Source organism: Notolepis coatsorum (genome assembly GCF_963971535.1).
Source record: "Notolepis coatsorum genome assembly, chromosome: 1".
Classification (NCBI taxonomy): Eukaryota; Metazoa; Chordata; class Actinopteri; order Aulopiformes; family Paralepididae; genus Notolepis; species Notolepis coatsorum.
The window spans coordinates 33,641,732-33,659,644 of NC_140165.1; the positions used below are offsets into that span (position 1 = coordinate 33,641,732).

At 42.2% G+C, this 17,913-nt stretch overlaps 1 protein-coding gene across 3 annotated transcripts in view; it reads right to left on the reverse strand.

The window, feature by feature from the left end:
- LOC311232901 (carboxy-terminal domain RNA polymerase II polypeptide A small phosphatase 1-like) overlaps positions 1-17,913 on the reverse strand; it is a 42,948-nt gene that overhangs the window by 24,114 nt on the left and 921 nt on the right. The gene's annotated exons all lie outside the window — the stretch shown is intronic.

Consider the following 17,913-nt stretch of genomic DNA (forward strand, 5'->3'; position numbering starts at 1 on the left):
AAGATCTTTCTTCATAGTCAATGCCTGTATGAAATATGCAAAGGTCCTTAGCCTATGGGGTTTAAATCATACAGCATTCCTGTTAATCACTAACATGGCCTGACATTGGAGGTTACATATAAACTGGTGGTTGTTTGGAGATTCTACCCCGTCTTTTCCCCTATCAATATTTAACTGCAGTTTAACTCAACCGCTCAATAAGGTCTAGTCTTCACTTCATAAAAGGACCCCACAATAACGTATAGTTTTCACTTCATAAAGGACCCCACAATAAGGTCTAGTCTTCACTTCATATATAACCTTTTAACTGTGTTTGAAACACTCACTCGCTGTATAATGGTACATTGTAAGAATAGCTGCTATTGGCCTTCCCACTAATTATCTCATTAATGAGGAAAAACATATCTAGTGTTTCCTGGGATAACAGGAGGCATGTCAAGCAAATCCTTCTCATTCGCCCCCATTAAAAACACAACATGTGTATTACTAGGGGTGTAACGGTACACAAAAACCACGGTTCGGTACGTACCTCGGTTTTGAAGTCACGGTTCGGTATGGGTTTTCGGTACAGTGGGGGAAAGTTTGGCTTCCCATGTTCCACTCAGGGGTGATGTAGTGTGTAGTAACTAATTGTACTTGTAGGGCTGTCAACAAATATTCTATATTGAAATTAATAATAGACTTGTAAAAAATATATATATAATATATATATTATATTAGATTGTGAAAGAAAACAGCCCACAGTGGGCGGTCGTTAGTGGTTAACATACCGTTGTATTCGTTCGGTACACAGCCGTACTGAACCTGCTGAGGTCCAGTACTGAAATGGTTTGGTACGGATACCTTTACACCCCTAATTACTAGCATGAATTCTAAAAACATGCCCACATTGCAGCCTGCTTTTGCGCTCATTCCATATTGTTGATATCGACGTAAATTCCAAATATTGTTCCATCCTACTTGATAACTGGCGTTGTGTTCGATACCTGGTTATCCTTTCATTCACACATTTCTCACTGTCACTTCTCAGCATTAACTCTTGTTTCTTTCTTCTCCCCTTCAGTCTCATACACCCACTCTCTTCCTCTCCCACTCCAAACGTGACTGTGTTACAAACACACAAACCTCTGTTGTCCAACTCTTCTCCCCCTTTCTTTCACTCCCCCCCCCCCCCCCCCCCCCACCAACAATTCTTCTCTCCCACTCTTTCTGTGCAGTGTGCACTTGGACCAGCCACCACTCTGCTGGCTACTGCCACGGTCCAGACCAAAACAGGAAGAGGAAACATAAGGGCATCAGAGAAGGAAGCGGACTGCTGCAGCTCACTGTGGCAACAGTGTACGACTGTACTGATGGAATACATGTAACAAGATAAAGGAAATCTCCATTGAAAACACAAATCGTAAAATGTGAGCAGGAAAAAACAAGGTTGATTATTCTACTCAATCTGATACCAATTAGCTTGTTGAAAGCACCCAAATTATCTTGAAACTGAAAATGTGACGAGCCTTATTTCAAGGTATCGTCACTCGCCTCAAGACAATTCCTGAAACTGTTAAGATTGGCGAACACTAGGTGTAATTCTCACCTGACTGGCAGATTTTGGTGACTCGTTATCAGGGGGATGCAGGGATTTTGTTTTTGTTTTGCACTTTACTTCCAATGAATTGCTCCGATAGTCATCAATCATCTTCTCAAGCTAGACTACAGAAAGACATTCAGGATACGAGCGGAACACAGAACTCAAATCGGCAACTTCTTTGAACCAAGAACATGACCCGGGTTTACAGACGCATCATCATAAAATCATTTCAGTTTCATTCTGATGGTAAATGATACCATCTTAATAGTATGAATGCCTTTGTGGGGGGAAACTCCAGTCTCAGTCGGTACAGTATCAGATTCTCAGGTTACTACAATGGGAAGCCTATGTCCTTAAATATTCGGTCTCTTGACAGATCTGATAGATAGGGCTGGCGGGGTGTGAACAACGCAAACAAAACACACAGACGGTATGTTTGTCTTAGATGTATGCAGAGAAGTTATTAAGGGAACATCCAGAAGGCAGGAATGTAACAGAACGGAGTGCTCTCAAAGTTACTATAACTAGACCAGCTATGTAACGCGCAGGCGTCTGCAACTTCCAGGCAGACCGACCTCGCTCCGCGTTGACCTCCCTTCTGCATCCTTATCGCCTTCATGCTCCCAGGACATATTTGTTTAACCTACATAAGACTATTACAATTAACATTTTCCTTCCCACAATGTCCAAGAAAACTTCCCACACTAGTTCTATTCATCCCAAAACTGGAGAACTGTCGAGGCTCCCACCTTGATCCACAAAATGTGGTTGCATAAGCCTTTAGAACTGTCAAGGCCCTCTAAACTTGATCCACAAAATGTGGCTCAAATTTGCCTTTTTTCCATCTACTGTCCTGACTAGGACTGTCCTGACTAGACTAGAATCTGTTTTGTGTTCGGACCAAACAGTTCTGGAGACTCTGCTGCCCACTGTGGAGCTCCCCCAAGAACTACATATCTTCAGGGCTTTTTTCCTGTTTGCTTGCGCATAGTTAATAGGAACGCTGAAATGACACGAGCCTGACCGCGTTTCTGCCTTCCCCGGAGGAGGCCAGCAGCTGGGCGTGTAGTGAGAAAACATGCCTGCATTCCAGTTTGGTCAAATGGCGAACATGGGAAATGACGTGACTTCACCTATAAACACAACAACACTGCTTAAAAGGAACACGCCAACATTTTGGGAAATTAGCTTACCGTCTTCTCCAGAGAGAGACGAGATGATAGATACCAGTTTCCTCTCTGTGCGTTCAGTAGAAAGCTATCTGGCTGCATGTGGACATGACCGGTTAGCCTTCGGGAGAGGTGTTAGTTGGACAATGCCTAGGCTAACCGGTCATGTCCGCTTCCATTCATTGTGCTAAGCTAGGCTAACATGCAGCCAGATAGCTTTCTACTGAACGCACAGAGAGGAAACTGGTATCTATCTTCTTGTCTCTCTCTCTGGAGAAGACTAAGTAAATTTCCCAAAATGTTGGCATGTTCTTTTAACTTATACAATCTTGTTGTAACTAAGGAGATATTTAAATACTTAACCTACAAATACGACACTGTTCCGACAGCGCAATATTGACGTCACTAAGAGGCATTGTCTGTCTCTCAAGCCCTGCAGCCTACGTGCAGCAGAGCACAGCTGAACACACAGTCCGATACCGTGAACTTGATGTCTGGACCAGTCACTGTACACTTGCGTCACTCGTGGTTCCTTAGTGCTGGGAGGAGGGAGCTCAAATAAATCCCCCGAAACACAGAGTTCAGGAACTACTATGATCGTCCTCAGTTCCTGCAGTGTGAACACAGCAAAAAAAGTGGCTACGAAAAAAGTCCCTCCGGTCCGAAAATTCCTATCGTCACCCGGGGATGTCGGTATGTGTGATGAATACTCCTCTGAGTGGGATTATTGGGTCTAGGGACGACTCAACAGCACTTTTCCCATAACGATACAGATGCCACAACAAGTATCTGCCAATACCCCTTTCCTCCCTCTGAAACTACTAAACTGATAATAATCCATTTTGTATGGAAGCACTTAGATAGCCATCTAAAAAACATCATGAGCAAACGGCAACACAAAGACTCCCCTGAAGGAGGAAACACAGTAGCCTTGCAACACAACTCTGTGATGCAATACTGCTGTGAAGCTCAAATGTTTTCTCACACAAGACAACTTTTAGCAGCATTTCTGGATGGCCAGCAGCATTCAAACATTCAAAGATGAATACGGATACTTAAATTGCACCGTTGTGCCACATTTCAAATTAGAATAAAGGAATTATAATTTGTCAACAGATTGCATCAGATTATATGCAGCCAGACATAAAACATGTAGCCTATTACAATTATGATATCATGTGGTCAGCCTTTGTTCTATCCCACCTTTCATGCAACAACGGATAGCTAGATGAAGCAATATTCCCGCGGGTTGGTGGTGTATAATGGCATGGGGCAGGTCTCCACTTATAGTAGTAAAGAAAATTATTGTGTTTATGATATTCCCCACAAGCTAACCCCTCACAGTATTAACCACATCCTCAAAACATCACACCTCTGTTCCGCAATGCCGGGTAGTCCCTTTCACAGACGCCGGGGTGAGATCAACTGACGTTGATGGCCATTGCAGACCTACTTTTGGCCTGATTGACCGTTTATGGATATGAAATTGGAATTAGGCCTTGTTTTTTTATATAACTGGTGCATGATATCAGGCGAATATCAGGCTAAAACAAGGAACCTTTATCAAAACGTTTCCTATCAATCCGATACCAAGAGTCAAATGGTACATGTTCAAAGCACAATTTAATATTCCGCATTATGATTTAAATGTTGTTAATTTAATGCCTCGTTCCAATACCCTCTTATATTTAAAATTAAAAAATCAGGCGACGTCACAAACCAATGCATTGCAAAGCCGAGCAATAGTATCTAGCTGCAGGACCACAGCACCGACACACTCTGGACCACGACACTTTGCGGACCCATACTCTCCAGACCCTCGCTCCCATTGGCTGATTTGGGTCACGTGACCATCCCACCCAATGGCTGAAAAATAAAAGTAAAGTTATTATTATTATTATTACATCACAGCTTTTCCTTAATGTTTCTTTTAATAATTTTTTTTTTATATATAATCTGAATTTGATCAGGGCTTAATATAGCCAATACCAATCAATTTAAATATGAATTGTGATCCGTCCGATGAGGGACATCCCTACTCTTTGAATATCAATATTTTTTGTCTAATATGATGGCAAACTAATGTCTTAGTTCAGTCAAAGTAAAATGTGGCTTGACCACATGTGGCTTTTAACTCAATCAACGCCAGACCCGAGTATAGTCGGGTTTTCATCGTTATTTATTTTATTCAATATTTCTATTCATTACAGGCACACAGACATCGGGGTTAACATGGGGAATCATCCTGAGCAGCGTTTCCGTTAGCCGGTAATTACCGGTATTTGACCGGCAAAATATGTTGAAGTCCAAATATTTAAATCTCTCCGGTCTTAATGTCCGGTGAAAATAATTCCTCCAAGCACAATTTTATTATTTGAATTGTATTAAAATCGGCTAAAATTAAATAGCCTATGCGATGAACGAAACAATAATTCCATTTTCAGTTTCATTGTTGCTTCACTCTGATAGGATGGCGCCGCTCAGATGTGAAACTTAATTTTCTTTTTTTTTTGAGCCTGCACGCTCTGGCCACCATAACGACAAACAGGTATACGAGGAAGAGAGAGAGATGGCGAAACAAGCTAAGCTTAGTAAATATTTCACGAAACCAAGCACAAGCAGGTCTAATAATGACAACGAAGATGAATCTTCTGAACTTGAAGTCACAGAGACCGCTGACGCTGATGCCGTGCTGGCTCCTCGCTGTTCCCCCCCCCCGCTGTTCTCGCATGCAGGTACAAAACGGATAGGCACAACGAGAGACGGGGTGAGTGAGTGTGACTGCCGTGTCACATAGTAATGCATATTATTGATTATAACTAAATGTAGGCTATAACCTATAATGAAATTAACAAATGCGTTACTCGCACGTGGCTCGTCCTCTCTGCATGTGGCGACGAGCTAGCAAACGTGGCAATGTGATGATCAACTACAGTTTGCTGTGTGTGAAGTTGAACATTATGATATGTGTGACGTGTCTGATACAACGAGGTGAAGCGATGTCGACTTGAGATTCATTTGGGGGTGCGTGCGACAGCTGCTGCAGCGCAAGCCTGCGGGGCGGGAGCTTCAAGTTCAAGTTCTTTAATAGTTGTCATACAGAAGTACAGAATACTTTCATACAAAATGCTTCTTACTGTTACGCTCCAGAGACTGTGCTAGACAAGATAGTATCAAATAACATAATAACATAATATAGCATGAATTTAGAAGAAGAAAATGAGGTCACAGTGTTCGGTATAGACATATGTACAATGTTCTGAGTTACCATATAATATACAATACACAATACTATGCAGTGTACTAATGTACAGTACTATCTAGTGCAAAGCAGAAATGGGATGAGGTACAATTTTAGGTACAATTTACAGTAAGGTGTACGAGTTGTAGTGCAATCCTTCATCCATAAATATAAAGTGTGGGGAGTGGGTGCTACAGTGTTTGTTTAAAGTGGGTGTGTGCTATAAGTGTGTGGAGTGGGTGCTACAGTGTGTTTGTTTAAAGTGAGTGTGTGCGTGTGGATGTGTGTGCTATGTGCGTTTGGTGGTTGTTGTTGTGTAGTGTTCATTCATTGTTCGTTTAGCAGCCTGATGGCCTGGGGATAGAAGCTTCTTCTGAGTCTTTCTGTGCTCGCCTTGAGACTCCTGTATCGCTTGCCTGACCGCAGCAGTTCAAAGAGGCAGTTGTTCGGGTGACTGGAGTCTTTAATGATTATCTTAGCCTTGCCCTTGCAACGCTTGTAGTAAATGTTCTGGAGGGTGGGGAGCCCCCCTCCAATTGTGCGTTCGGCTGAACGTGTCACTCTTTGTAGTCTGCTTTGGTCTTGTGCAGTGCTATTCCCAAACCAGGAGGTGATGTTGCCGGTCAAGATGCTCTCTATTGTACATGAGTAGAAGTTCTTAAGGATCTTCTGGCTGACTTGGAACTTCCTTAGGCGCCTGAGGAAGTAGAGGCGTTGTCGTGCCTTCTTCACAACACTGTTAATGTGTGTGGTCCATGTCAAGTCCTCGGATATGTAGGCTCCGAGGTACTTAAAGCTGTTGACTCTCTCAAGCTTGATGCTGGTAGCGTATCGCACTAACTTGAGAGGCGAGAGATAGTAATTTGATTCTGCAAATCAATTTCTCATTCTTCGCTTGATGTAATTAATACACATGTCCAATTATAACGGAATTCGTTAGCTCATAAAAATGTGATTATAATAGACTGCTGTTTAAAACTCTGACCGGAATTTCTTGAATATGTCCGGTGATAGAAATATTGCAGGACACCCAGACCGGCACGAATATGTTCTAATGGAAACGCTGATCCTGAGATCGCCAAAGTGCAATACCGGCCGCATCCTACCAGGTGGCAGTATTGAGCACCCTTTGAAACCTTATATCTTGGCCTGTGTTACGTTCAAATGTCTCCGGGTGCAGTTTTTTCAGGCGAGTCGAGCGGTTATCCCGATCGCATTGAGAAGCGTCAAATGCCCCAGATGCATCTGTTGTGGTGGAATATGTTGGCGACACGTTGGACACCAATACTGGGACTCGCAATCAGACAATTGGAATATTCTTTTTGGGGTACCTCCTAGTGGAGGTAAGGACTATATGACATCAATCCTGCTTTGATCCAACCATGATTTCACCTCGATCGCAACGTTTGTGTGTAACGTTACTCCACAACGTATGCCGTTGGTGACGATCAAAGCATCATCAAAAGACGACCCCCCCCCCTCCCTTTCATGCATTCATGATGAAACATTATACCTATTATATACATTTGATTGGAAATAGTAGCGTGTCCAGGCAAGAAACGCCAACGCTTTTAGTGAAATTCACGTATTGCTGCATATCGTTTTAAATTTTACATTTATTGGCGACCCAATAAGACCCATTTTGGGTCGCGACCCTAAGTTTGGGAAACGCTGTCTTAGAGCATTGGCACGGTAGGAACAAACGATGCTCAAGTCCGTGGCATCCAAAGAGTTAAGAAGAGACATCCAGCAGCCAATTCACAACAATCTCCGCTGACCGGCACACTGACCGGCACACTGACTGAACCCGATAGGCCACCATGCAGCTTCTAACCAGACCAACTACAACAGGGCCCTATTCCCCGTACGTGGTTCAACTAAGTCGATCAAAAGTCCCATTAGCCAGATTCAATTAACCCGATGTTTGAATCCAGGCTTTCCCTGTTCCTCGAACGCTGATTCAGTCTTGTTAATTCGAACCAGACTCGATACTCAGGATAAGTGCGCACGGCCGCCTCACCTGAAAAGACAGCAGGTGTCGATCGCAGAAATCCTGATTTTCTAACGGCATTGATTGATTGATTGATTGATTGAAAACTTTATTAACAGATTGCAGAATGGGTACAATATAGTACGGCTCAATAGCCTCGCCAACAAGTTAAATGCATAATCTATAGGCTAATTTTAAGTCCCTCATTACCCCAATCAATCAGATTATATTTCTTTAAATGTGCCTGCTGGCAGTAGGCTTAATGGAATGAATAATCGAATAAGATCTTGCTAGCGAAAATAATTAGTTCAACTCTTTCAGAATAAGTAGATAAAAACAAGCCCAAAGAGTATATCTAATTTAGGGATGCACAGATATGAAAATTTGTGGCCGATACCAATACCGATTGTTCAACTAACACAATCGGCCGATACCGATACCAATATTTGTGGCCAAAAATTTTAAAAAATAGTAATATTTTTTTTATGAAACTACTGTATATTTGTATGTCTCTAAATGTTTTGATGAATTGAAAATAGAGGACCCTTATGTAAAAAAGCCGAAAGTCTTTTTCTGGTCTTCATCCTCCAGTCTTAGCACTGTTGTTGTATTGAGCTGTACTGTACCCATTCTGCAATCTGTTAATAACGTTTTCAATCAATCAATCAATCAGACAAATGTATAGAAAAGCTTTTATTATAACCATATAACAAATTATATTATTGTTTATGAAAATGTGTTAGCCCTATGCTTGACTATTATTTTAGGCATGGCAACAAATAAAATAAAATAATAATAATAAAATGAATAAATAAAATATTAAATAAATAAATAGGCTACACATCTCTCTTTTTGTGTTACAAATTGTGCTCACCGATATCAACATAGGCCTCTTTACTTACTTAAAAAAGGAAACATCAAGAAATATGTTTATGGTATTCCATCATGCCATGTGTGTTTTTTATATATTTTATAATGCTCATGATTATTGCTGAAGTCTGAGTCATACAATACCCACTGGCTTACATCTTCAACAGACTAACTCGACTAAAAAGACAAAAAAGTTTATGAGTTTTAAGAGTTTAAGAGACAGCACTCACTGTATCTCTCTCAAACAAAGCTCCACGTTCTCCAGTAATATCTCCATAATCTGAGTTTGCAATGCATGTGTCGTGTCAGGTACAACAGAACCATTTTGATTGACAGTCGATTCTGCCAATTACGTCACACCGCTAGCACCCACCTCCTGCTGTTCTTACCACCAATCGGCAAGCGCTTATTCGTTTTTTTACTTCCGGGAAGTCCGCCATTGATTTTGACGAGAGCTCAACAACAAAGCTAATAAAGTTAGCTCCCCGCGGCCCACAAGTAGACTACCAGCACTCCACAGGAGTACTAAACGAGGCATAATGATTTTACTGCAACGAATGTTATAATAAAAGCTTTTCTATACATTTGTCTGATTGAAAACTTTATTAACAGATTGCAGAATGGGTACAATTCAGTACGGGCTCTCTGAGCAAAGGAAGGAAGTGAGAGTTATGAATGAGTAATGCTTGCTATCTTAGGGTAAATAATATGCGGATGTTATTGAACGTGTAACTATATAACGTTAATGCCACAAAACGAATGCCTTTGTTAATCATAAGTAACTTTGATGCAGTAGCGCGTGTGTGTGTGGGGGCGGCGTTGTGCAGGTCGCTTGACTGAAACTTTTTTCAAAGTTTGAATGTGTGGGCCAGATTGACTCGACACAAATTGATGGATATTTATCGGCCACTGCCATCGGCAAACTTGAGCTTATCGGCCGATAGGCCGATGGCAGTCAACAAGGCACTTATAGTCGAGGATATATAGAGAATATCTGTACTGTATGTGCTTAGGTATCATGTACTATATAAATACATGGTTCCCGGGTGGCTACGTGGCGTAGTGGGCAAGGCGCTCGCCACGAATGCGGAGACACTGGGCTCGCCTGTTCGAGCCCAGCGCTCCACATTGCTTTCAGTTTAGCTGGTCGTTCATACTAATACACATTGGCCATATTAGGGGGTGGGAAACTGATGGGTGGGGATCGGGCGTTGTGGACAGCGACTCCTACAGGTCGGTTGGTGCGCCTGCGCAGTAGAATCAGGAAGTGTCGGGGGCAGCGTGAGCCTCCCACGCATTACTCCTCGCCACCGAGAGATCGAGCTGCGCAGGTGAAAAGATGCGACTGCTGTTACCTCAAGTACCGGAGGGGACTTGTGCTATGTATGACTTAGTCCACATTGCAGCCGGCTTGTGGGAGGCAAGAAACAGCGTTCGTGACAGGGGAGGGTTGAATTGGATGATACGAAATTGGGATGAGAGAAAATATAGAAAAATGGGAGAAAAAGTAGATACAAAAATAAATAAAATCATAGCTATACAGTTTCACTATTAATCAGGTTTTAACCTGTTCCACTCGACAGGGTCGGTACCGACCCCTTTTGACCTTATTAAATTATTATTATAATTTTATGAAGATGGAAAATAATTTGTGATTTTAAAATCAACCGTTTTCAAGTATTATTATCACTACTATGTCACAAATACATGTAGAATGTAAAACGTTAGGTTGGAAATAGTTTAGCAATAGGTTAAAAGTGTATTTATATAATTTTAAGTTTTTTATGTGCACTCGTTTTTTTGACCCGGAACCGGATATGGAAATGTTGAACCATGGGAATTGGAATCTTTTTGCGGCCATTTTGCAGAGGACATCGCTAGCTATCTGCCAGCGTTGGAATTTCTCCAATCTACACTTCCTGTGGTCCACTATGGTGGTTCAAAGTTCAGCGTTCTGAATGAATCATATCAATAATTGTTATGATTCGCGATAATAAGCTACAAAAGGTAACGTTTGACAAATATTGAAACGCAGTCAGTTTCTCCACACTATTGTTAACATGTAGGAAGAATTAGATCTGAAATTAGTTTCAATATGGTTACACTGTGGGGGAAATAAAATATTACAGTCGATTACAGTAAATATCAGTATCTGTTATTATGCAAGCCTGGTGATACTATATCCAAATTGAACTCGGCCATTTGAAAGATACTATATGTATATATATATAAATGTGCGAATTGGCTATAATAAGGTAATGTATAAGCATATATTCTATATTCTATAATAATATTTCAAATTGCATTGGTCCGGATGGGAGAATTCAGTACTGTATATACAGAACCTTCAATTTGATCATCTTCCCTTTATTAATTTCCTTAGATCTTTTGTACACATGATCTCAAGAGGGTACTGAATGAGCTCAGTGGCATTTTTTTTTAAGTTTGGTCATTATTATCATGGTTTTATTCACTGTCAAAGATGAAAAGAAAAATCATAATTCATATTTTCCTTTGTTTCATCACAATTTAAGCAAGCCTAGTAATAGACACAATATTTCTGACACTGAGAATACATTCATTGAGGTCCATAGATGTTCCTAGATACCAAGAATATGCAAATAGCCCTTGTAGAAGTGGAGCAATATTCCATTTACCTAGGTATACATTTTATGCAGATTTTCACCTGGGGTGGAACAGGTTTCGGACATCATCCATACATGCATTGAATTTATACCAGTGACACCAGTCATGTTCATCACCCTCTTGTTCATCATCAGATAACAGCGCTTGAACAGATAAATGCATTTTCTCAAATTCATTCATCAAAACGTCAAAGGCTTAATATTGCTCATTCATTTTCTCAAGTCACGTCCACGTCATCAAATCCGTCAAACAGCGCATCTCCTCAGACATTTTAATCCCAGTTACAATATCACAATAACGTGTGAGCGACAGTGATACAATTCAACAATCCACAGATTCAGATTCGTCGTAATTCACATCCACAATCCATGCATAAAGAGAATATGAAACGAATCAGAGCCAAACGCCCGATAGGTTTCATTCATAAAAAAAAATATCCCTGCGGGATTCACATTTGCAATGCTCCGTACGACGAGCGCCGTATCCGTATAACTATGACGTGCATTATTTAGGACATTTAAGTAAATCCATAGCTGAATATGATTCATTATCAGCATTTTAGGTCTATTATTTTACATTTCAAAAGCCCCCTCTAGAAAAACGAAGCACAAAAACATAATTCAGAATGGTATAATGGGATCTAGACTGTGAGGAAGGGAGCTGGCATTTCTTTTTGCGAGGGCGTGGCCAGGTTATCCAGCTAACTGAACTAAACCCTGTGCTGGACCAGGTTCAAAGTTTCTGATCTGTTGCCATAGTGATTTAGACAATCGCGCGTCGGGGAACTGAAAGATCTGGCTTATGTCAAGTTATCATGAAAATGATCCGGCTAACTCAGTTAGCCAGGTACGAGGAACAGGGCCCAGGAGGATCATCATTTGCCATCATCAATGTACGTAAACACCACCCTGTCAGAGACAAAACACTGTGACGAGAGGTAGGAGAGATATCGAATACTTCACACTAAAAAACGAAGGCCTAAGGCCCTGTCCACACGAACGCAGGGTTTTATGTAACCGTGATTTAACAGTGCGCAGTTGCACTGTTCGTCCACACGCAACCGGGTTTTTGGAATAATGCAACCGTGATCTTTTACAACCGGAGTCCAGGGTGGAGTTTTGCGCGCATCCCGGTTGCAGTGGTTGCGTGTGGACATAGTAACCGAGATTATTTCCAGTGTTTACGGCAGAGCTGTCCCAAGTAGCTGCGGCTACCAACTAAGCTCATGTGTTGTCAAGTTATTGTTATAAGGAACCCAGTCCAAACTACAACAGTCTGCATCCCCTTAACAATTGTTTGTATTGAGCCGTATTGTACCCATTCTGCAATCTGTTAAATAACGTTTTCATCCATTCATTCTACTAGCGTTAACGTTACTACGCTAATGTACGCTAGGCGCAATGCTAACTATTATAATGGCAAATCCCAATGACATTAGCATGCAAGTTAACAACATCATGTTTTGAGAGGCTGGTCAAGGACCACATTTGTGCCTCCCTCCCCAGTGATATGGACCCTATGCAATTTGCATACAGGACAAACAGGTCCACTGACGACGCGGTCTCCCAGGTACTGCACAGCACCCTCTCCCACCTTGACCGTCAGAAGGGGGGCTATGTGAGACTGTTGTTCATTGACTACAGCTCAGCGTTCAACACCATAGTCCCCACCAGACTGGTGGACAAGCTGATCGAGCTGGGTCTGAGCTCCGCCCTGAGCGCCTGGGTACTGGACTTTCTGAGTGAAAGACCCCAGGCGGTCAGGGTGGGGGGTCAGACCTCCAACACCATCACCCTGAGCATCGGGTCCCCCCAGGGCTGTGTTCTAAGCCCCCTGCTGTACTCACTCTACACACACAACTGTGTGGCCAAGTTCAGCTCCAACTCCATAGTGAAGTTCGCAGACGACACGGTGGTGGTGGGGCTGATCTCGGACAACGACGAGAAGGCCTACCGGGAGGAGGTTGAGGTACTGGAACGCTGGTGCCAGGACAACAGCCTGCTCCTGAACATTGGGAAAACCAAGGAGCTGATCGTGGATTATAGGAGAGGACAGCAGGAGACACACACACCACTGATGATTAACGGGGCTACCGTGGACAGGGTGAGCAGCTTTAAGTACCTGGGGGTCCACATCTCAGAGGATCTGACATGGTCAACACACATAGACAGTAGTAAAGAAGGCGAAACAGCGCCTCTACCACCTGAGACAGTTAAGGAAGTTCAGAGTATCGGGGAAGATACTCCAGTCCTTCTACTCAGGAGCTGTAGAGAGCATCTTGACCGGAAACATCACTGCCTGGTATGGAAACAGCACGGCACAGGACAAGAAGGCCCTACAGAGAGTGGTGCGCTCAGCCGAGCGTACCACGGGTATTGCACTACCTCCCCTGCAGGTTCTATACAACAAGAGGTGCAAATCCAGAGCCTGCAGGATAATGAAAGACCCTCACCACCCCAATAACAGCCTGTTCCAGCTGCTGAGGTCAGGCAGACGCCTGCGAACCCCAGCTACTAGGACAGAGCGGCTTAGGCTCAGCTTCTTCCCCCAGGCCATCAGAGCCCTGAACAATGAACATTGAGTGCCACAGAACACTGAACTATCCATACACAAGCACACATGAACACACACACGACACGCACGCTGTGCACGCTCACACACTAGCAGCCACTTAACACTTTAACATGAGCGGGCACACACTCATGCCGCACACTTATGGCCAAAAGGAAAGGCCACTTTAAATTAGAATAACAGGAACAGTGTATTGCACTACCAAAGCTACCTAGCATGTCCTATATGCTCTGTAAATAACTATGTACAGATACCGAGATGTCACACCATGTTACCTGTTACCTGTTTATTGCACAATGTTGTTTTTTATTGGATTCTATTATATGTTGTAACACTGTATTGCACATCGTTGCGGGCAAGACCACCCGCATTTCATTGTATACTTGTATGCCGTGACAATTAAAACTCTTGACTTGACTTGACTAGCTTGTACTACATCTACCCAAACAGCCTGGCTGTACCAAAAAAAATATTCTTTTTGAATTTATTTATTTATTAAACTAAATTAAATCAAGAAATCAGTGGAGACAGAGTGGAGGTAATGTAACGTTCATTATTACTATAAATACGGACGGACACGCTGAAATTGTGGCTAACCGAGTTGTGCTACATGGACACAAACACTCCTGTACCAAAATAATCAGCCATAATTCCATGAGTGGAGAGAGCTGCTGCAGTGCAGACAGAGTGGAGGCAATGTAACGTGAATTATTATAAATGGCAACTGTGACCGTTTTCATTGACAATAAGTATTAAGCATTGGGTACAATGTTATCCGTTATTGCAATAAGCTCAATAAACAGATAATATTTGAGTGGAATTCATCCCATTTGTCCGGGACATTGAAATCTTCCAGGACATGTGGACGGGCGGGCACAGATTCTTTCTAGCGGGAAACCCTGCCTTCTTAAGCCAAATATCAAGAGCGAGGTGTGACGTGACTAATCAAAAGTGAAGCAACTTGATCCTCTGCATTTCTGGCAGACAGAAACCCGCCTGTGATCATTAGACCCGTCTCTCTAACAGCGACAAATGGATTCCTGTATCTCATCATTTCTGTCCTGTGACCACAAGCCGGTGGTCTCGATGTGGGCTATAATGTTCAGTACGAGTAATGGATTGGACGAGTCCCCCGTCTGTACTTTACGAGGACTCCTGTGTGAGCAGAGGAAACATGGAATCAGTGCATCGCTCACACTGTGGCCTTGGACTGTCCAGCCACTGTTTGCCAAAGGCTAGAAAACACACAGCAAAGATTCTAATCTGTGATGTCACACCGCCTGGACAGCCTCCGTTGACAGCGACACTGGGAGACTCACAGAATGTTTTTTTTTTTTTATGACCTAGGAATGAGCATTTATATTCGAAATTGGAAATAATGAAGATATTCTACTATAGCTGATGGTTTCATTTTTGTCAATTGCACTGATTCAGCCTACCGTTTGGAGTGTTTCCCCCCCCCCCCTTCTTCTATGTTTGAAGCAAGTGACCATTGGTTCTCAATCTTTGACCCCTAAATTAATACACATAAGACAGCGGACCCACTCATTTGATAAGATTATGTCTCTGGGACCCGCATCTGAGATGGCTTTTGTAGTTAGATATGATTAAGTCCATAATTCCATAACTTTGCTTATGCTGTAGTTTACATTGGTGGTCACTGGTCAACACTGGTCAACACAGCTTTAGCAACGCCAAGCTTTCAAACCCTAACGTGTGTCTGTTCGAAACCCTCGTGCAACTGTGAGTACCTTTGAAATTTCTCTGTGATACTTGTATAACGATTCACGAACGGTTCAGGTAGGACCAGTTCTTCAGGGTAAATCTAGGTTGGTTTCCCATTGCGGAGCAAGGGACTGTGGATTCACTCGGCCAAACCTTGTTGGCGTGCATCAGTCACGAAAGGGGCTAAAGCTAGCCTAGCTTAGCAGAAATGAATGGAAGGAAACTAGTATATATTTTCTGACTCTAGAGAAGACGGTAAGCTCATTTTCCATAATGTTGGCGTGTTCCTCTAAGTTCAAATGCAAAGACAAATAGATAAACTCTCGGATCACTGGCTCCAAAAGACAGTGGAGTTAGTTTTCCCTCATAAAAGAGGCATAGGACTCATGGAATCCAATAATAGTCCTCTGTGAACAGAAACTGAACTACTAATAGCAAAATATATATTTGTGTGAAATTGATCTGAAATTAAGTCAAAATGGGAAACCAATTAAATAATAAAGCCTATGATAAATCACAAGACGGTGACATGATGAAAACCAATCTCTCTTCCACCAAAGTTCTCTTCAAAGTCAGACGTGAGTTTTTCTGCCAATCTATTAATAGCAGGGATTGTGGGGGGGGGGGGGGGGGCAAATGTGCGTTTTGAGCGGGTAAACAAGGTAACATCATGAGAGAGAACACGGTTAGGTAATGGATTTACAGGCAACATCTTTAATGAACATCACCTCTAAACACGTCAACCACCACCTACACACACACTGACTCTAACCCAACAACAGAAAAAGCAATAATATGTGAATGGACAGGCTGTGAATCACCCCCCCCCCCCCCCCCGCCCCCTAACGCCTTTATATTGACACCATTTATGAATAATCTAATATGGACAGGGGATGAAAGTAGTCGCTCTCATTTGGCTACATCAAACTTAAAACACTTATTTTTTTAGTAGATATAGCCTAACTAATCATAGCCTAACTAACATGTGTCTGCTAGGATACAATTCACATATTGGTGCCAATTGTCAATTTGTTTTTGTCATATGTAAAGATGGCATTCAGCAACACCCTGCTCCATCCTCCAACATTCACACAGCTCTTCTACCTGTTGGACACTGAACAGCTGGGGCTCAAATACCTTGCTCAAGGGCACTTAAACAATGTGTGTGTGTGTGTGTGGGGGGGGGGGGGGGGGGTTGTTCACCATTCGCTTAAACCACATCGATTTCCCTGCCGGTGTGGGGATCAAACCGTCGACTTTTTCCGGTCACACGTCCGTTTCTCTCACCTTCAAGCTGCCTGCCCCATTAATAGATAGCCTAGATAAAGTGCACGTGCCTAACATCTTTATTTAGGCAGTCAAGCCTACAGTAGTTGAGTCAAAGTACTTTGTTACTTTCCAACCCTGATGGATGAGTGATACAAAAAAAAGTCCTGTCATTTCTGTGTTTATCCAAGACAAGATAAGATGATAAGATGATCCTTTATTAATCCCCTTGGGGAAATTCAGGATCTCGTTATAGGTCGTCCAAGTGTCTTGCCTTTGTAATAGTGGTTAGTAATCAACATTCAACTACTTCGCAAATCAATTTTTATGCTAAATAATTCTAGTTTTAGAGATGGGTTACAAATGTGTCATAATTTAAATGTTGTGACAGATCGTAAAGGAGGCACAAATTTGCTGCACTATACTAAAAAAGACAGGACTATTGACCCCAATTATAATATTTAACAATGTTTTTACCACATGCAATATGGGGAAAGGGCCCAACGAGTGAACGAGTGATTTAAAAAAGAAATATTATTTCACACAAACTTCTGACTGTTAACATTTCTTTAATAAATTCAATTAGCACCGGGGGGCATAGCCTGCTGTACCTAGTCAGTAGGCGTTCTGTCCTCGCTAGGTTACTTTGGATGTTTCATAAATAAGACTGTTGGGCCTTGTTGCTTGCATTACTATTGTACAGTATGCAGAGACAAGAACTATTTACTATTATGCACTTTGCTACCAAGTAATCTACCTTGCCTATATTACTACCTACTGCGCTAATAATATGTCTATACTACTACTATGCAATCAAGACTGCATTTTTACATTTAAAAGTTTGCATTTTGTA